Source organism: Marmota monax, unplaced genomic scaffold, assembly GCF_021218885.2.
Source record: "Marmota monax isolate L192 unplaced genomic scaffold, Marmota_monax_Labrador192_F-V1.1 WCK01_AAM20220418_F8-fsc00017, whole genome shotgun sequence".
Lineage (NCBI taxonomy): Eukaryota > Metazoa > Chordata > Mammalia > Rodentia > Sciuridae > Marmota > Marmota monax.
The window spans coordinates 21,188,460-21,209,147 of record NW_026695241.1 but is presented as its reverse complement, the minus strand read 5'-3'; the positions used below and the strand labels follow the sequence as shown (position 1 = coordinate 21,209,147).

At 45.8% G+C, this 20,688-nt stretch overlaps 1 protein-coding gene across 2 annotated transcripts in view; it reads right to left on the bottom strand.

Moving 5' to 3' along the window:
* Mideas (mitotic deacetylase associated SANT domain protein) overlaps nucleotides 1-20,688 on the bottom strand; it is a 66,188-nt gene that overhangs the window by 44,773 nt on the left and 727 nt on the right. The gene's annotated exons all lie outside the window — the stretch shown is intronic.

The window sequence follows — 20,688 nt, the reverse complement described above, 5'->3', positions numbered from 1 at the left end:
CGCAGCACAACCTTTCATTCAGACTAAACTTCCAAATTTGGGCCATCTCAGAGAGAGGAAAGGGGGCACATGGGTGCTCAGGAAAGGAGGACTCAGAGACTATTCCCTGCTTGGCAGGAGGAGAAGTCTATAGCCACAGCAGGCAGAAGAGGATGTGCAAAGAAAGCTGCGGCCTTTCCGGGAAAGACCTGCAGGTCAGTCTTGCTGCATATATGACAATGCAGAATCACTGACATGTGAAGTGAAAGTTTTGGTTTTAGAAGCTCTAGCACCTCCTTCAAGCCTCTGGGACAACTAAGAAGGTGACCTTTTGAGGTTGGGGGTGGGGAGGTCTTCCTCAGACTTTACCCATAGAGTGATATTTTCCCTACCATCCCCCTTCTTCACACAGCACGGGAAAGAGAGGAGTACTGAGCTCCAGTTCCTGGGAGGTAATTGTTGAGAAAGAAACACTCCAGGAAGCAAAGGACCTTGGACAAGTTTTCAAACTCCAGGTTCCAGTGAGGGTAGAGTTTTATTTCAGAGGCTTCCAGGCATCGATTGGCTCTCTGCTCTGGATTCTGTTCGGAGTGGCCCAGCACTGCGCTGCATAGTCCTCCCCTATGTCCAGACCATTAAAATCTTCCAAAGGTAAATTTTATGGTATATCGATTATATCTCAATAAAGCTGTTGAAAAATAAAAGCTTCCAAGGAAGCCAGGATCTCAACACCACCCCGACCTGCCCCAGGCCTGCATGCCTTTTTCCACTGTCCCTTCTCTGCTAGGATCTTTCCATCTAGGCCAGCACATGTAGTGTGGTAAGTGCTTAAACTTTACAGTGTGAGGAATCAGGGGAACAAATACCATTGAGGGCATCACAAAATGCCAGGTTTCATATTGTGTTCCTACTGTCAATTCCCTTTGCCAAATAAAGGTCCTACCTCCAGGACGTCACTGCCTACAATTATAACCAAAGAAAGAGAAAGTTGTAGAAATAATAAGGAAATAGGACTGAGGTTGGGTCTTGTCTAACTAAAATAAACCTGCTGCATGATCTTAGGAAAGTTGCCGCTAACCTTCTCTGAGCTTCACTTTTTTTTTTTTGGCTCACAATAGATGTGCCATGTTGGTTGCATGAACGAGGAAAGAGTGCCCAAGTTCAAGGGGCCTGAAAGGATCAGCTGGACAAAAGAGTGTTTTACAACTGCAGCATGCTATGTAAGCATAAGGGCTTATACCTGTTATTCTTAACTATTTTACCCTAAAGTTCCTTCTCCCAAAAAAGCTTCTCCCTTTCAGGCAAGATTTTTTTTTTTCCTCCTGAAAAGTCCCCACTGAGTGATACCTCTGTTGGGAACCTCTGTTGGGATCTGCCCAGGGAACGTTTTCCAGCATTTATTCAGTGTCCCATTTGAGGTATTCCTCCAAGGCCACCCTTCGTGTCCTTTCCACCACTCTTTCCCACAGTGCTGTCACCACTCTGACGCCTGTACCTTCCCCTCACCCCTTCTTTCTTTTTTTAAAAAATATTTTTCTAGCTGTAGATACACACAATACCTTTCTTTTATTTATTTTTAGGTGTGCTGAGGATCAAACCCAGCACCCCCTGCGTGCTAATGCTCTACCACTGAGATACAACCCCAGCGCCTCCTCACACCCTTCTTACCTGGTCCTTTGAGGAAGCAGAGAGCTCAAAACCACCCCAGTCACTAAGTTAAGCCACTGTATATTGAGATGTCACTGTACTCTCTAATACCCTTGAAAACCCAGGGGACCCCCTCTCAGCTCACACTTCACCTGTTCTGGGGCAGGGCCATGCCTGCCACACCAGCCCACAGCTGTCTGCATCTCTCGACCCTCCCACCTGCCCCTCCCTGGCCTCCTTCCCCTACAGGCCTGGGCCAGGTTCTGAGAGCCTTTGTCAGCCCTGAGAGGGAACTTGTGTAGATGTTCCCAGTTGCTGCTGTCACTCTGGGAGAGACGTCTGGCTTGGTGTAGGGAGAAGGACAAAACAGGTGTGGCTGCCAGGGAGAGCACCGAACAGAAACACTCTTCTTCACAGAGGGAGAGCTGCCAGCTTCCCTGAGCCTTCACTTCAGCACAGTCCCACACTCCCTGCAGAAGGAGCCCTGGACCTTCATTGACTGTCCTCTGGCGCCTGGTTTCCCTATTTTGTGGCAGTGGTCCAGGAGAAATGGGATCCCCAGAGATAAAATGTGTGCCATGGGGCATGCTTTAAAGCATTATTTTTTAAAGTTTTTTTTAAGTATTTATCTTTTAGTTGTAGTTGGACACAATGTGTTTATTTTATTTACTTATTTATATGTGGTGCTGAAGATCAAACCCAGGGCCTCACACGTGCTAGGCGAGTGCTCTACCTACTGCTGAGCCACAACCCCAGTCCTAAAGCATTATTTTTAAATTAAAAAAAAAATACTGATAAGTGGTAGACTAGAATCTAAAATTCATCTTCAAGGGATCGTACAGGTTAAAAGCATAGGTTAAGACCTGAATTTGGCTCATACTAACCTCGTGACTTGAAGCAAGGTACTTAACCACTTAGTTTTCTCATCTGCAAAATGAAGATGGTAAGAACTTACAAGTGTCTGGTACACATTAAATCTTTGATAGGGGTTGGCTATAATTTTTTTTTCCCATCTCCTAACTGATCTCCTTGCTTCTAGTCTTCTTTACATCCACACTGCCCTCAGAGTGCTCCTCTTCCCCATAGCTCCCGTCATCTACTATGTAAAGCTGGGTCTGTAGCCAGACTGTTAACACAACACCCAGCTCTGCCCCAGCCCCATCCTGACCACTGCCAAAGAACCTGAAGTTCCCCAAAACACTTGCTTTCTCACCCTCTTACTCCTCACACACATATTCCGCCTCCCTCTTCCTTGATCTGCAGTTAAACCCACACCCAGGTCTCCGAGCAGACTGGCGCGTCACAGCAGTTCTTCCAGGAATCCTTCCTTGACTCCAAGCAGAGGAAGACTGCTGGAGTACATCCTGTGGGAGCTCTCCCGGATCCCCTTTATCAGGCTGGTGTCTCATCCCCCAGCAACTGTGAGCACACAGTTGTCCTCCAAAGAAGCCTCTGGTGGGACCAATTCTGTGCTGGGTAGTTCCTGCTGTGGGACTCCCTGTGGGCTCCAGCAACACATCCTTCCTTGCTTAACTGCTCTTCCTGTCTACACTGCCTTCTTCCTACTGAGGGCTCTTCCTAAATAAACCCTGGAATCCAAACACCTCCTTGGCCTCTGCTCCTAAGGATCAGAAGAGTCACTCTCTCCCCTAAACTCCCATGGCATCCTGGTTATCTTTACTCCATTGCCTCCATATTATTCTGCTCTGCTTCCTGTACCATCTTGGGGGTGAGCGCTCTATGGTCCAGGATCAGAGGTCCTCAAGGGCACAGCCTAGATCTTCCTCCCCTTGCTATCTGTGGTAATGCTTGTAATAAATGCATGAATGAAACAGTATATATGAAAATTTAAAATGATAAAATATAACAGATTATTATTACTTTTATTCCTATTCTATTTCATTGACTCAAAAAGGTATTTTCCCACTCTAATAGCTCAGAAATCAGGATGCTTCTTCAAATGGACAGCATATATGATTTTTTCTTTTCTTTTTTTTTTTTTTGGTGTGTGTGTGTGTTTGTGTGAGAGTGAGTGTGTGTGAAAGAGAGAGAGAGAGAGGAGAGAGAGAGATGGGGTCTCACTATGATGCTCAGCTTGGCTTTGAACTTCTGGGTTCAAGTGATCCTCCTGCCTCGGCCTCCCAAATAGTTGGGACTACAGGAGTGTGCCACCACACCCAGCTTGCATGTATGGCTTAATTAGCAACATTTTCTCTTTCTTAGCAGTACATAAAATAATGATGCATATTATAGTCAATGGCTTCTTGGGTTCAATGGTGTATGGTGTTATTATTCTTATTACAACTCACGCTTGGTCTCCTGGTTCTAGGGCCTACAGTGCAAAGTCCTCAGAGCTGTATCTGAGCTCAGTAGCACTGAAATTTTCACAAAATGACCTCTAAAAATGCCCGTGAAAGCAGGTCTATGTAGAATATCCTCTGGATTGAGAATCATGTGAGTAAAGTTCTAAACCTGGTTCTTCCTCTAATTTTCTGGATGACCCTACATAGGACCTATCTAACTTCTGTCAAGCTTCTGCTACATGCTTGACACGATGCAGGCCCACTGGATCCACTCAGCACCCTGGGAGGAAGCCATTATCCCCATTTTATAGATAAGGAAGCTGAGGTTCAAAAAGGTTAAATGTCTCTCCCAAGGTCATACAGATGGAATTCAACCCCTGGACCCTGATTCTCTCTCTCTACTATATGACAGAGAATACCTCTCTGGGCCTGTTTCCCCAATAAGGAAGTTAAATAAAATGAGGGGTCATAGACTGCAGCCTGACAAGCGATTTTCCCTCACGGGTGTATTTTTTCCACCCATATATTATGTTTTATTTTGATTGAATTTATTACCAACTTTTTTTTTTTTAATCAGAAGACTTAAACTTTTTAAACATTTTAAAACTCAGAATTTCTGGTTCATCATGGAAAAAAAAAAAAACAGAACACAGACCACAGTGAGCCTTCCTTCTGCAAGGGGGATGGTGCTTGGCTGCAACTCACACATTCCAATTTTCTGTTGTTCCTACCCCTTCCTAGGCCATGGGTCACTGTCATTTATCATCACACTTGTGCAAGCCCCCTAGACTAGATGAACTCCAGTGCTCTCTCCAGCTCTAGAAGCCTGCAGGTCCTCCCCAGACTCTCTCCAAGCAGCTCCCTCCAAGGAGATCACTTTATGACACACACACACACACACACACACACCGGCCCCCAAGAACCACACAGACAAGCCTCCTGCCTCCCTTCAACCGCCTGCCCTTCAGCTTCCATTCCAGGGATCCCAGTATCTGTCACTCATACCCCTAGTAGTCAGAGGGCTGAGGGCCAGAGTTGCTGGGGTGGTGAACCAGAGAAGGGGGGGGGGGGGATGGGGGTGGCTCAGCCTGGCAGCAGAGAGGGAGGAAAGGAGGAAGGATTCTGTTTCCCCAGCAGGAAAGTGGTTCACAGAGATAAATGTAAGAAGGAGGCTCCCCAGTTGCAGGAGATGAGCAGGGTTTGACACATGAGGAAACATAAACAGCAAATCATCAAGAGGAAAAATGTACAGTCTCAGCAGCAATTTAGGATATGCAAATTAGAACACCATTAAGGCCCCATTATGGCCCCAGTCAACGTGAAAATAAGTAAATAAATAAGACAAGAATGCAGCCATTGGCAAGGTTATGGGGGAACAGCTGCACATACGTTACTGTGCTACCATAAACTGTTTAAATCTTTCTAGAATGTGATTTGGCATTGTGTTGCCACAGTCTAAGGCTCTGACCACGTAATTACAGTGAAAATAATCTAAAATACCACCACAAGAGTAGTGCCTGTATATAGAACCAAAAAAAAAAAAAAAAAAAAGAAATCCATGCAGATTCTTGTATGGTATGATAGGGTAATGGAGCAAAATATGAATGAGCTCAATAAATGGACCAATCCAACGAAACTACTTGATGAAATCATGTGAAGCGACAAAATCAGCACAAAGAAATATGTTGAGGGGGACTTACAAAGTTTTTGTTAACACTTTCATAGGGACCTTTAGAAGCAATCAGAAGAGAATTCTAAGCAGTATAAATTGTTAGAGTGCAATGTTTATTCTGTTAAGTTGATGAAGATAGTTTAAATAACAATAAGGACTAGGATAACCATGAAGATCATGATCACCACCCTGGTGCAAGGGTCACTGAAAAGGACTTCACTGTCATAAAAATAGCTCAGGGCACAGTCCCAGGGGCAGGAAGACCCAGGCCCTTGGCTGGATGATGAAGATGGGAGAAGGAATGCAAACTGGAAGAGGATGGGTTATGACTAGGCAGGAGAAAGGCCTCTAGAACTCTGAAAGACACCTCTCACAGAAGAAAACAAACTTACCCAAATAAACCCACACCATTTAACCTCTAACATCCTGGGTGCTAACTCTTACTGCTGCCTTTGCGCTCTCAATTTTACTAATATCATATTTCAGCAGCTTCTGAGGTGGTACCAGGGCTCTTTGTGGGCTAGCCTAGGAACCCAACCACCATTTATAGCATTGTTTCTATGGAAATGTGTTTTAAGCTTCAAAAAAAAAAACTGAGCTGCTGACAACCCTGGGGCACACACGTGGTCTCTAAATTAGGGAACTGAGACAAACTGGGCCCTAAACTCAGGAAGACACCCTGTTACTTAGATTCTGTGGCAGTTAATATTTCCAGCCATCAGCAATGATGGGTACTGAGCTAGATGCACTGGAGGGTGAGACTGGGGCCAGGACATCTAGGACTGAACATGACATTTTAGGGAAGCCTATGGATCACTGCCTCTCCTACTCCAAACACACACACAAGCACTACTTGTCCTAGAAGATGTGAAACAGGTCTGTGTACCCTTCATGAGCATCCCAGCCAGCCGTAAGCCCCTGCTCTTTCCAGTTCCTCTCTGACCCTGACAAACCTCCAGCCACAGGTTCTATTTCAGTCTGATCACAAAACGAAAAAACTCCAAATCTTTACAGTCCTAGAATTTGGTTTTAGCAGATAATGTTTTAGAGGTAACCAGGGCCCCAGTTGGGCCTAGTTCCCTTCACACGCAATCTGTTGTAGTGGCCTCTGTTCTAGCAAGCTCCAACCTGCCAACTCAAGTTATGCCCAGGGCTGTCCAACCCCCAACCACCTCAGGACTCCAAACAACACCAAGGAATCTCCATTTCCTGTCCTGGTCACACTCCCAGGCTGGACTCAGGGAAAGGCTGAGCAAGAATTCATAAGCCAAGACATTTCCCTATTCTGAAGCAAAGGCTGTGCACCAGAGGCCAACACAAGGGGGAGTGGGTGAGAAGACCATTCACTAGGCACCTGAAGTTTAGAGATACCACAGCTATAGGTCAGAAGAGGACTGGCTGCATAGCCTCAGGGCCATTTGCAGCTGCAAGTCCCAGAAGAGCTCATGGTAAGATGAGGAGTCAGAGGCCCTGCCTGTTAAGCCAGAGGTGGGTGGGATGAATGTGGGACTTCAAGAGGCTAGCACTAAAGAGCAACTCAATATTGAAATGTGTGCAAGAATGGAAACACCCAAGACACTACCTCACTGGGGCCCCACCTGGGTGAGGCTGGCTGCAGGAGGTCAGCTTGCAAAGCACACACACCCTCCTGCTGCCTGTTGGGAACTGCAGAAGAGAGAATCAGCTCCCTCCCGCTGTGGCTGGGGCTACAGTGAGTGGGTGGCTCAGAGCCTCAAGGGTTACATGCTCACCCAGCTGGTTCCCTGGAAACCCAGGTGTGAACAATCTTCTGGGGCTCTGAGGCCACCTGGGGTTGCCAGCACCTGCGTAGGAGGCAGAGTCCATGCGGTGAACCCGGAGGTTATATGGTTGGCCAGCCTGTGCAGCCAGGCCAATCTGAATCCTCCAGCCCCTGCATGCAGCAAGGCTGGCTGATAAGACAGAGCAGCTCCAGCTTCCTGGTGGTAACAGATGGGAGGCTTGGTGTCCCTCCCTGGGCCTCCTTCCCACCCAGATCCAAAGACTGTGATGTTAAGGCCTTGTCTTTAAAAAAGAAAAAGTATGGATTTTATATATATGAAGTAATTTCAAACATGCAATAACTTATTCACCTAAAACCAATATTTAAATTATGTTAATTTAATACTGCCCATGTACCCGGTATGTATGCACTCACTCAATGTATGCATAGGCAATTTTGTGTTTTATTTATTTTCCCCAAAATTCAATTTTTTCCCATGAATTCACATCATTAATGTAACATCAGCACAATATACTACTGCATTCAAGTATCATGAATTCCACAGCCACGCCGAACATCGAGGCTGTTAACAGTTTGGGGTTGTTTTTGTTTTGTTTTGTTTGCTATTGCGTTTAACATGATGACATAAATACCTCTAGGCTTATAGCTCTATTCCTTTTTAGAATTATTTCCTTAAAATTAATTCCCAAGAGTAATGCTAATAACTAAATTAATATTTTCTTACATTTTAAAATATATGCTGTTCTGTGTTAATTACCTGGATTGTCTATTTTTTAAAGTAGTTTTCCTGGCGCCACCTCTCAATCCCACCAATCAACGTCTATTTTTTTATTTTCAGGGCTGGGGATCAAACCCAGGGTCTCACACACAGGTGTCCTCTTAAAATGTACTTTTCCCAACTCCCCAGTGTGATGGGCATCTGGAATAACACCTTATGATTGAATGGATCCTAGAGGCAGCACAATTGATTTGCTGTGCAGAGAGATGAAGCAGGAGGACAGAAAAATGTGAATAGGAAGGTAGAGGGCTGAGAAGTATAGGGAGGGGAAAGGGAAGAGAAAGCAGGCCTCATGGAGACAAACATGAAGGCAGATTCCATACACTGTCCTTCCCAAAATGAGCCAACACCTCCCTGAACATTGAACCCACCCCTCCCACCACACAGACTCCCCCTGAGCTCATCTTCCAGGGGCCAAGAACAAAGATATGGGAGGGGAGGGGGTATAGGGGTAGGAATGATAGTAGAATGGAATTGGACATTATTACCCTATATGCATATATGATTACATGACCTGTATCACTCTACATCATGCACAACCAGAAGAATGAGAAGTTATACTCCATTTATGAGTGATGTGTCAAAATGCATTCTACTATCATGTGTAACTAATTAGAACAAATTTTAATTTTTTTTTTAAAGGATAAAGATTTGTCCTTTTTGATTTTCATTGATGGGCTCCTAAAGGAAACTCTGTACTTTGTAACTGAGTTACGTCTCCTGTCACTAAGTTTCCCAGGTTAGCTTTGAACTTGCAATTCTCCTGCCTGAGCTTCCCAAATAGCTGGGAATATAGGTGTGCCAAAGAAAAGTCTTTCTAGAAAGATAGTCCAGTTCATCAGCCATGGTGGGAAAGATGTTCCCCACAGCATTCTCTAAGTGGCACACAGACCCCAGGATAACTATTCAATGACAAGAACTGCTTCTGCAAGAACTACAGGTCCCACTAATGAGGCACCACAGAGACACCTCCTGCCAGGCTCTGTTTACAGGCTTGCAGAATTTCCAAGTGGAAAAGGACTCATGTCATCTACCCCGCCCCCATTTCATAGACAAACTGAGACCCCATATTTCTGCTTTGGGGTTCCTGCTGTACCCTGAAGTCACTGTCAGAAAAATCTGTTCCTCTTCACCCTGCAACAGGAAGAGCCACAGCCCGTTTGACAGCCTCGTGACCTGCTGAACAGGGCTTTCATTTGAAAGAGCAGCAGTCTCTCCTCCCATGGTCGGCTGATTTGTTCTCTGCAGAAAGCCAGTAGAGAGTGCTGGGCATAGAAACCGAGGTGTCCTCTGAGGACAGATGGTATCCATCCTTCTTTGAGGTGAAGGAAAGTCTTTGCCACCTTTAAACCAGCCCCTCAACACAGGTCCCTTCTCAGAATGTCCTGTCAGAGTTCTCAGAGTGAGCAAGGCCAGTTGCCAGGCTTTGGGTCCCCAAAGCCCCTTCCCATCTTCACCAAGATCTTGTTGGTAGCCTCAAGGAAGACACAGAGCAACCAACGTGGCAGCTGCTCCATGCTAAAGGGAAAGCTGGGGGCGATCATGCGGATAGCTTGCTCACCAAGCACACCTGCTCACCTGAGCACAGGTCCACTACACCCCCACATCCCTCCCAGGCCCTACTATGGGACACTATGAGGTGCCAGGCAATCTAATAGGCAGATGAGGAACCAGACACACCTGCAGCTGCCTCTAGCACTCTACAGTAGGTAAGTTCAGTGGCACAAACACCAAGGTGGTTAGCTCAGGAGGGTACCCTGGAAGCAGGTGACTTCTGGCGGACCCTGTGGGCATCTGCCAAGAGGAAAAGGGCTGGGAGGGCATTCCATGCAGAGGCAACTGTAAGCAAAACCCAGAGTAGTGAAAGTACAGCCAGGAGCGGGATGGAACATAAAGGGCTGCACAAGGTTGGAGGTGGGAGCAGGAGAAGTTGGGAAGGTGGGCTGAGGCTCAAATGGAGGGCCTTGGGTGCCATTCTGAGGAAGGCGGGGTTTCTCTCACAGTTCTCAAAGGTTGTTAAAATGAGTAGCATCAACTGGGCACAGTGGGGTGTGCCTGTACCTCCCAAGCACTACTCGGGAGGCTGAGGTGGGATGATGGCTTGAGAACTGAAAGTTCTAGACCAGCCCAAGCAACAGAGCAAAGACCCAGACTCCTCCCCTCCCCCGCCCCAAAAAATAGTGACATGACTAAAGCTGTGTTTTGGTAAAATAACTCAGGTTCTTTGAGAGTTCATTCCCACTTTTATCTTCACAATTTCATTTTATCTTGACACAAATGGGTAAGTTCAGTGTAAATTAGGCCAGAGTCAATACTGTCCAGGAACGTCTTGTCCCCTCCCCTTCTGGGGGCCATCCTGACCAACACGAGGATCACTTCCAGTCTGGGGCTGCAAGAACCCAGCCTATGATACACTCAGCATCATGCCGGCAGTGGCTTTCCACTTGGAGGCACCAGAGGAAAAGTCTTGGCCCACTCGCAGTCACCATAGCCAAGAGTTGGTAAGTTCAACACCACATTTTTCTTTCTTCCTTCCTTCCTTCCTTCCTTCCTTCCTTCCTTCCTTTCTTTCTCCTCCTCCTCCTCCTCCTCCTCCTCCTTCTTCTTCTTTTTTTTTTGGAAATTGATTCCTTTGTCTAAGGTTATTGGAATTGAATGACCACAATTCCAATCAAGGGGCCCTTGTTTCAAAGAACTATAACTAGACTATCTAGGACAAGGAAGGGGCTGGAGCTCACCTGGATTTTGCATAAGAAAACTGGGCAGGATGTGAAGTTGATGCCAACATCCCCAGGCACACAAAGCCTGAGCTCCTTTGGCTCTCTCTAGCAGGAGACTGGGTAGAACACTTAACTAGACTGACATCTTCAGAACTAAAAAGGTGCCTGCTGCTGTCGTAGGAACAACTTGGGCACCAGGGAACTCAACTGTTTCACAGGCAAAACCAGAAGCCAAAACTCCAACCTTTTTAGCCTGAAAAGCAAGGTAGTACCCCACAAATACCCCATAGCTCTGTGAGTCTTGCCCAACCCCGGAAGAGGAGCAGAAAAGGAATCCTGTTAGAGAAACAGAAGTCCTCAGAATGCAGTGGTGAAGTTTTCCAAGTGGAATCCAATGTGCAGGATCCAGATCTGGATGATTCTTTTCCACTGGAATAGTTTAGTTTCCAGAGGAGAAACCCAATTGTTAATGAGATGTTCAGATCTCTAGAGCATATAAGAATCCTAAAGCTCAACTAGAGCTAAGAATTTGGAAAGATGTCCAAAAAGATTAACAAGACATGGATGTGTTCAGTGGTCCAAGGGGATCGTCTTGTCTTCTCCTCCTGCATCCAGCACTGCCCAATCATTCCAGTCTGAGGTCTAGAATGGGCTTCAGATTCTGTGGAGGACACCTATCCCCCTAGCATGTGCACCCCTGTCCTGGTTTCATGCAACTGACACTGAGTCCTGATGGGAAGCAGAGTTCCACCTACCAATGAGAAAGCTGCAGTCTCCAGAGCCTTGTTTTTCAGGACCAACAGCAAGAAACAGGCATATGAACCTAGACTGACTGGATGTTCAACCTGGGCTTTGCCCCTAGAGTAAGTGGCACAAAAAGTCCTGTAGAGTTCAGAACACATTCTGGAGGGAATGGTAGCCTCCAAGTCTGCTCACAGCAGTGAACACAAGCCAGTGTCTACACCATCCTGGCTTTGGTTCTGGTCACTCAACTTCCCATAAGTCCTGATTGATTTCTGAGACTTGCTATTCACAGCCTTCCAGAACATTCATTGAGCCACCATATACCCTTCCAATAAATTCCTTTTCTCCTCAAGTTTGCCAGACTCAGCTTCTGCTATTTGTAGACCTAAGACCTGGATCACCTCAGCATTTCCTTCAACCTGAAGCCACAGACAAAACCAGAAGCCAAAACTCCAACCTCTAGCCTGAAAACCAAGGTAGTACCCCACAAATACCCTATAGCTCTGTGAGTCTTGCCCAAGGACAAGACTTGGCTCCTCTGGCCTCTGGGACAACACCGTGCTTAAGCCTCCATCTTTTCCTCTGTGAGTAGGGTCTACCTAAAATGCGCACACCAAGCTGGGAAGCATACCTGAGAGGCTGTGGCAGGAGGAGGGCAAGTTTGAGGCCAGCCTGGGCAACTTAGCAAGACTCTGTCTCAAAAATAAAGAAGGGCCAGGGATAATAGCTTAGTAGCTCAATAGTAGAGTGCTCCTGTATTCAATACTAGAGAGAGAGAGAGAGAGAGAATGAATATGAGAATCTGATCTACCTTCTGGGTGTCCGTAGACAATTCACACCCTTATAATGCAATGGGGGAGCCTGAAGAGGGCACACAGGGGCCAGGGCTTTGGAGCAAGGTGCCACTACACACTCCATCTCATCCTCAGCATCCCCTACTGATTCAGAAGAAGGTCCAAACCTCTTAGCCAAAAAGCATGGCTAGCCTGAGACCTGCCTGCCCCTCCTGCCTTTGCTCCTTCATGACCCTCCAATTCAGTTAGTTCCCAAGCAGATTGTGTTGTGTGCTGCCTCCAGGACTTGCCTGAGCTGCTCCCTGTGCCTAGAATGCCCTGACACCCCTTGCCATTTGGTGGGAGCCTACTCATTTCTTGGGCCCCTCGGGCAGTCTCTTGTTCATTAATGCCACAGAAGTAACTGAGCACAGATAATATGAAAGGCACAAGTCCGTCCCAGGCCTTTCCTGACATTCTGCTCCCCCTACCTCCCACCCCCAGAAGAAGAAACCAATCCCCTCTTCTGAGTCCGGGAAATCCCTGAACACTTTCACATTGATTTCTGTGGTATTTAATGTTCTTGGCTTTTGTGCGTGATTGTTCCCCTCAGACTGTGAGCACCTGAAAGCCTGAATCTTCTTTATCTTTGTATCCCCAGAGCCAAGCACACAGTAGGAGCTCAATAAATGCATGTAACATGAGTGAAAGAATGAAAAAGATGAAGGAAAGCACCCTGTAAAGCACGAGGGGCAAGGCTAGCCCTGCTATGGCTAGGGCCAGTTTTCTTTTTGTCCATAATTACAGAAGTCAGATCCTAAAAGCCATCTGCTGGGTCAGCAGAGCTTCCCTGGAGAGTCGGTGAAAGAAAACCTGAACCTTCCCATCATTTCTAGTGCAAGTGCAAACAGGGCCAGAGCATAGTTGTTAGCTTCTGAGTTGCCCTAGGATGTCTGAAGAGGAAGTAGACGGATTCACACAGGTAGACCCCTTATAATGCAATAGGGAGACCAGAGAGGGCACTTGGTGGGTCAGGGCCTTACAGTAAGGTGCCCACTACACATGGGCACTACCCTCTCCCAGCCCCACACCAAGCATAGGGCAACCCAAGCATGAGCTTTCATCTGCAATCTTGGGTGAACAAAGGTTTAAACCTACTCCATAGTCTCTTCTCTATTACATCTTGCTCGTCCATTTTAAGGGCTTTTCTTGCTTAACCTCATATGGTTATTTCCTAACTTTCAGTCTGATGATCTTCTCATGAGGCCCTTGACAATGGACTCTCTTAGTATGTCCATTCAACTGATACAAATTCAAATAGTCAAGCTCAGCAGAAGAAAAGAAGAGAAAGCAAAGGAGGGAGGGAAAGAAGGAAAAAAACAGAACAAGCAAAAGCCGTATAAACCGCTGTTTCAATCAGGGGTTAGCCCATGGGCTAAGAGCCCAGAGTCTGCTGCCATGGGGATATCACAGAACAAATATCTCTGTGTGTTGAGTGAGGCTGTAGCATTTAAACACATGCCTATTTCATATTACATGGCCCCCACTTCTGGTACTCAACCTTAGAAACAACTTTTTATTATTATTATTATTATTATTAACCAGAGATTGAACCCGGAGTGTTTAACCATTGAGCCACATCCCCAGCCCTTTTTATTTTTTTATTTTGAGGCAGGATCTCACTAAGTTACCTAAGGCCACAGTAAATTGCTGAAGCTGGCTTTGAACTTGCAATGCTCCTGCCTCAGTCTCCCCAGTTGCTGGGACTCCAGGTGTGCACCACTGAACCTGGCGAAACTACAACTTCTAAGACTAAAGGAACAGGTTCAGATAAACTCAAATATCAAGAGCCAGTATGGCTGCCGCCTACCTAGTGTCTTCTTAAAGGACATTCAAGGTTAATTTTGATTATAGTTTCAGTTTTCACCTCACATGCTGACGACTCCACCATATTCCATCCTACCAGTGACAGATTCTCCCTTAGTTAGCTCTTCCCTTTGGGTCTGACCTGTGTCAGAAACTAGGCTGCATACCTTGTGGGGAAAGAAGCATGTGGGATCCCTTTGCACCCCTCATTGTGCCAGACTCAGTGGTGAGAGCTCCATGGCTATTGCATAAAGGCCTGGCAAGGACAGCTGGCCCACACTACCTGCTATTCCAGGAGTGTCACTTCTATGTTCCTGGGCCTTCTCCTTGTCTCATGGGAAATGGGAGAATTTATCTCCTTGGCATTGCACAATCTATGATCCACACTTAGAAAACACTAAGTGATCTTGTTGTTAACATTAGACTTAGACTTAAATGAATCTGGTTAGAAGGCTTTGGGGACTTAATTAGGTTGATAGCAACTAAGATCGATTAAGGCTAGTGTGTTGCGAGCTCAGGAATACTGCACAAAGTTCAACTTATAGAAGTCCAGGTTTGAGCCCCAGCACTGCAAAAAAATGAAAAAAAAAATCAATTAAGAATGCAATAATGGGGCTGGGGATGTGGCTCAAGTGGTAGCGCGCTCGCCTGCATGTGTGCAGCCCGGGTTCGATCCTCAGCACCACATACAAACAAAGATGTTGTGTCCGCCGAAAACTAAAAAATAAATAATTATTAAAATTCAAAAAATATATATATTTATTTTTTAGTTGTAGTCGGACAAACTAACTTTATTTTATTTATTTATTTTTATGTGATGTTGAGGATCAAACCCAGAGCCTCACATGTACTAGGCAAGCGCTCTATCACTGAGCTACAAACCCAGCCCTTATTTTTTTCTTCTAAGTATTTCCTTTCTAAATATTTGTGTAATGTCTAAGGAAACTAAAAGTTGATCATTTTGTGAAACTGTAGATCCTGGAAAATAATGAATTGTTAAATTCACTAATAATATATAACTTCTCAGAAATAGTTTTCTATGGAAATTCCAATTTCACCCTATAATGGTCATGAAAATTTTTTTCAATTAAAAGTGAATTCAAGGGCTAGGGTTGTGGCTCAGTGGTAGAGTGCTTGCCTTGCATGTGTGAGGCACTGGGTTCAATTCTCAGCACCACATATAAATAAATAAATAAACAAACAAATAAATAAAATAAAGATCAATCAATAACTAAAAAAATATATTTTTTAAAAAATGTGGATTTAGGGGCTGGGGATGTGGCTCAAGCAGTAGCATGCTCGCCTGGCATGTGTGCGGCCCGGGTTTGATCCTCAGCACCACATACAAACAAAGACATTGTTTCCGCCGAAAACTAAAAAATAAATATTAAAAAAATTCTCTCTCTCTCTCTCTCTCTCTCTCTCTCTCTCTCTCTCTTTAAAAAAAAAAAAATGTGAATTTAAGCTGGGGGTGATGGCACACATCTGTAATCCCAGAGGCTCAGGAGGCTAAGGCAAGAGGATCACGAGTTCAAAAGTCAGCCTCAGCAACAGCAAGGCACTAAGCAACTCAGTGAGACCCTTTCTCTAAATAAAATACAAAATAGGGCTGGGATTGTTGCTCAGTGGTTGAGTGTCCCTGAGTTCAATCCCCAGTACCAAAAAAAAAAAAAAAAAGTGAATTCAACATATTAATTTCAACATTATATGTAGTTGCAAAGAATTGGAAACATACCAAATGTTCTTCAATAAGTGTCTAGTAAAATAAATTATATCATTTTTATATAGTGGAATACAATTTAGCCATTGGAAAAAAATAAGTCAGCTTTGAATGTATTGATATAGAACAATCTATACCTTGCAAGATACCTTAGTGTATCATTTGTTAGCATTTGTTTATGTATGTATGTATGTTTTCTTCTATCTGCTAGGACTACATCTGGAAGAATGGGTAAAGAATGTCAAACTGTAGGGCTGGGGATGTGGTTCAAGCGATAGCGCGCTCACCTGGCATGCGTGTGGCCCAGGATAGATACTTGTTTTTCTAATCCTATTACATTTACATACATATATACATATATAGTAATCTCTTATCTACGTTGAGATTATTTCTGAGACTTACTGTCTACTGTATAGCACTGTATATACAATTTTGAATTGTAAACTGTATGTATTAGTGCTGCAAATAAAAAAGACAAAACTGAGGAAGAAAGAACCTACCAGATTTTATTTTTAAATAAGACCAAAAAATTTTAAAAATCTAGCTTACAGGGTACATTCTGTGGTATGCAGGTTATATCTCGATTTAAAAAGAAAGAATGTAGCTTACAAAACAAGGTTGTGATGAATCGCTTGAGAACTGGGTGGAGGCTGTGGAATCCTCCTCATCAAGCCCAATGTCAAGAGCTAGCCAAGATCTCCCCAAGATTCAGTTTTATAGTTTAGCCTAGTTTTATAGTTTCAAACCTGATTGGGCAAAGCCCAAGCCTGCAGCCAGCCTGGAAGCAGCTCTTTGCTCTTCTCATAAGTCCTGCCAGAAAGCTGATCCTACCTCCTTCTAACAGTCGGGTCCCCAAAGAGGGCCAGACCAACCCAAGGCAACAAACCGTCTCTCCTCAAGACTGACACCACAGCATAGAAGCCCATCGTGAGGCAGGTCAACCAGGCCAAGTCAGGACAACAAGGATCCAGTGCCACAGCTGGACAGATGAAGTCTGATACCCAGGAGAAAAAGGTGCTAGGAATGGAGAAAAACTAATGAAGTGCAAACCAAGAGGAGCTGGAGAGAGGCTGGCAAGCAGGTGAAGGCAGGTTTAGGTCAATGTTTAGAAATAAGATCAGGAACCATGGTTCTTGGCTTGCGTGTGCACTTAGGCACAAGCGGACAAAATTTGACAACTACTCCATTTGTATGATCATCAAATGTTTATTGGAACTTTTTATGAGTAGAGCACCAGGTCTGGAGATACAAACATATACAAAATAAAACAAGGGCTTCCAGTTAGTTCAAAAGTGATGACTTTTACCCAACTACAGGCACATTTAAGGAGCTGAACAAGGGTAGGAGCAAAACCACAACCCAAAAGAGAAGCTGAAAATCCCTAGAAGAGGATTCAAGGTTTTCTTCAGCACAAGGCCTCAGTGGGTGTTACTAAAGTTGCAGGGACATTCTTAAGGAAAGGAACTTGAACAGAACTGGAAGGGGAGTAGTGCTGACCCAAGGGGAAGAGAAGAAGGAGGCATATTGGGCCTCCAGGGAAGCATGGGAGGTAGGAATGCTTGCCACTGGTGGTTTGGACTAACACCCAGAGTGGGTCACTGGGTCAGGACTGTGAATTAGGGCAGGACAGCAGTGGAGTCCAGACCCCTGTGTGGAAGGCCCTGACTACCAGCCCAGAAGTTCGACTCTTACAGTGCAGACAGTGGGGAGTCATTGAAGGTTGCTGAGTAGGAGGGTGACCCTTGCAAACAGGCATTTTAAGTGAGATTACAGAGCAGCCCTTTATCTGGGGCTTATTCAAAGTCCTGTGAATTTCAAGTGGCACTTCAGACAGAAAGTCCTAACGCTTTTGCCCTGTGTCATGTAGACCAGAAAAGGAAGGTTTAAGAGTCTCACAAAGAGATGCTTCAGTGAGAATGAGAAATGAAGGGGAGGCGGGGTGCTTTAAAGAAGGAACTAGACTTACAGAACTACTAGCCATGGCATCTGGAAAACTGACCTGCTTTCTTAAGGTCAGAATGGAATGCCCTCTTCAGCTGGGGGTGCTCAATCTCCTTTTTTGGAGGTAAGTTTTGACGTCAAAACACTGGGTTGCCGTGTCAGGAGTAAGGTAGCCAGGAGGAAGCAGATGAACAGAAAAATACATATCAGGTCTGGACAGCATAAAAGATCTCCATTCTAAGAGCACCCGCTTCCACAGTGCTTCTCCATCTGCCTCCCTCAGGAGCACCTTGGGGTTTTCTGCTGGAGTTGCTGAACTCCAGTATTTTTCCTCTTGGAACACTAAAATTATTTTGAAATCTGTCAAGTTTTGAATTAGAGCTTTTACATTACTGTCCCTAATTGTGCACAGCAAGGCAGCAGGCAGAGCTGCTCAGAGGCCATGAACTGGGCAGCAACTTCAAGCCATAAATCAGCATTTATGTAAGGTGGGAGAGGAAGTCAGGATTAAGTTTCTGGTCTTAAACTGGGCTGTGTACCATTGCAAGGCAAGCTCTGTGAATGCAAAGGCAAAGCCAAGCAAGCCCAGGAAAGGGCCTGAATTTTGTGCAAAATTCAGCCAGGCTGAAGAAGTAAACAGGGCAACTGTTTGGTAGACCCACCACTCCAAGGAACCCCACTTCTTTCTCGGATCCTTGCAAGAGGCCCCTCCCCTGTCCTCTTCCAGCTACTCTAGGACCTTTGGGTATTTTTAACCCCTGAAAGGTTTGCAAACTCAAAGCTTTTTTTCTTTTGGGCTCCTTTTCTGGCCCTCATGCCAAGTGTTGGGCACCATTAGGCATTCACTAAAACAGTCCCAGTCAGGTGATGCAGTTGACCAGGACCTTGACAGTCAAGTTCAGTAAAAAACCAAATGTCCCTAGAACAGGGGGTTATGCAACCTAGGGTGGCTCCTACTGCAATGGGGCTTTTGCTCTAAACCTCATTCCCCTGTGGCAACTGTAACCAGACATCCCAGGCTTTCCAGAACTGTCCTGATTTTACATGTTTGTCCTGGAGTCTCTGGAAGCATATAGGTGGGACTGCCAGGGACTGTCCCCTAATGTTTTGGTTTGACAAATGGTCACTGTGCACATGATACACAGCTGGCATGAGCCTGCAAAACAACATATTCCTTCCAGGTGAAGTTCAGCTGTTTGGTCGGGAAGAAGGCCAGGCATGGAGGCGCTCCAGGGTCATCGGAGCCTGCCACACTGAGCAGATAGGCTGCCCATGCACTGCAGTGGGGTGGTGCCACTGAGTCACACACCAACCTAGCAGGGCTGAGTGCTGCCCTGTGAGTCTTCTGCATAGGACAGGGTGTAAACTGGTTGAGATTTGGGATAAGAGAAGAATGGCCCTGCACAAATCCAGTACATGTTTTTGACAATGTAGTAGAGGAACTGTGTGATCCCTCTACTACAGTTGGCCACCTCTGAGGCCCTCAAGAAGAAACTGTTTTCTTTCCACACTTGCAGGCTTGGGTCCCTTCCTGCAAGCAGCATCTTAGTAGATGTGAGGACCCCACCACCTGGTCTGTACTGCAGGCCTTACTTTGGAAGCAGGCCTCGGGGAGCGCCACTGGAGAAAATGTGCAGTGAGTTATTCCTCTGCCTGTCCCTGGCCCCAGACACCATCACAGACACAGTCTTAAAACCCCAGCAGGATTTCTTTGGCCACAAAGTATCTTCCCCTGTGGCCAGAACATAATAAAGGAATTAGGACCCCCCCCCCCCCCCCGCAATTAAGTTTCTGCAGGTGACACTTCAAGACCCAAGACAGTTGGCCAACTCAGACACACATGGTTTGACAAGTCTTCCTAGTAGTCCAATCACCCATGCAATTCTGCTAATTCAAACAGCTTTCCCGTTTAGAGAGGTTGATAGCCATCACCTGGCTCCTTTACCTGCTGACGTCATCCCACATTTTCTCCAGACACAAATGAGGGTACAGCTCCTGGCACAGTTTCCAGGCTGCCTAAATTAAGAGAGGAGGGATCCTGCCCTCACGAGTTCACTCCAACTCTCAGGCCTTTGGCAAGTTGTCAAAGGTTAAGGGAGAGGCAAGGAAACAAATCACCTAGCTAAGGTTGAAGGGCAAAAAGAACGTAGAGACTTGCAGCTCAGGCCCAGATCTGTCCTGGGCATTTGCAATGCAAATCTGCGTTTTGTACGCCACCACCAAGATCTTGCACAATAGCCTATGTTATAAACATCCACGCCAACAATGCCTGACTGTGCAATCACGCTGTAATTACAGGCCGGCAGGAAGCTGCTGCTTGGAACTGCACCACTCAACCTCTAGACATCCCATCTCGGAGTCTCCACCGCTTGGACACACATTCCTGCACACATCTCGAGTCCCCGCCGGGCTGCTGCTGCTACAGTTGCAGACGCAAACCAGGGAGCCCGGGCGCCACCCGCCCGGCCCGCCAAGCCTGGAGTTACTCCTCAGGGATGTCATAAACTTCTCAGCTGTTCTTTAAAAGACCCTGCGCCACGAGGCTACCGAGGGCGGCGGGAACCACCATCAGAGTTTCCAGGCACATTCCTGCAGCACTAGCAGTTTTAGAAAACAGAAAAGAACGAGATGCCACAGAGTCCATTGGAAGCGGCTTTCTGGGTTTTATATAGAAAACACTCACATATGTACGTGGGCGTGCTGACAGTTTTTATGGCTAAATTGCAAAGTGTTAGGCCTTAGCGATTACCGTCAGGTTCGGGACGCGGTAGGGGGAAGAGATA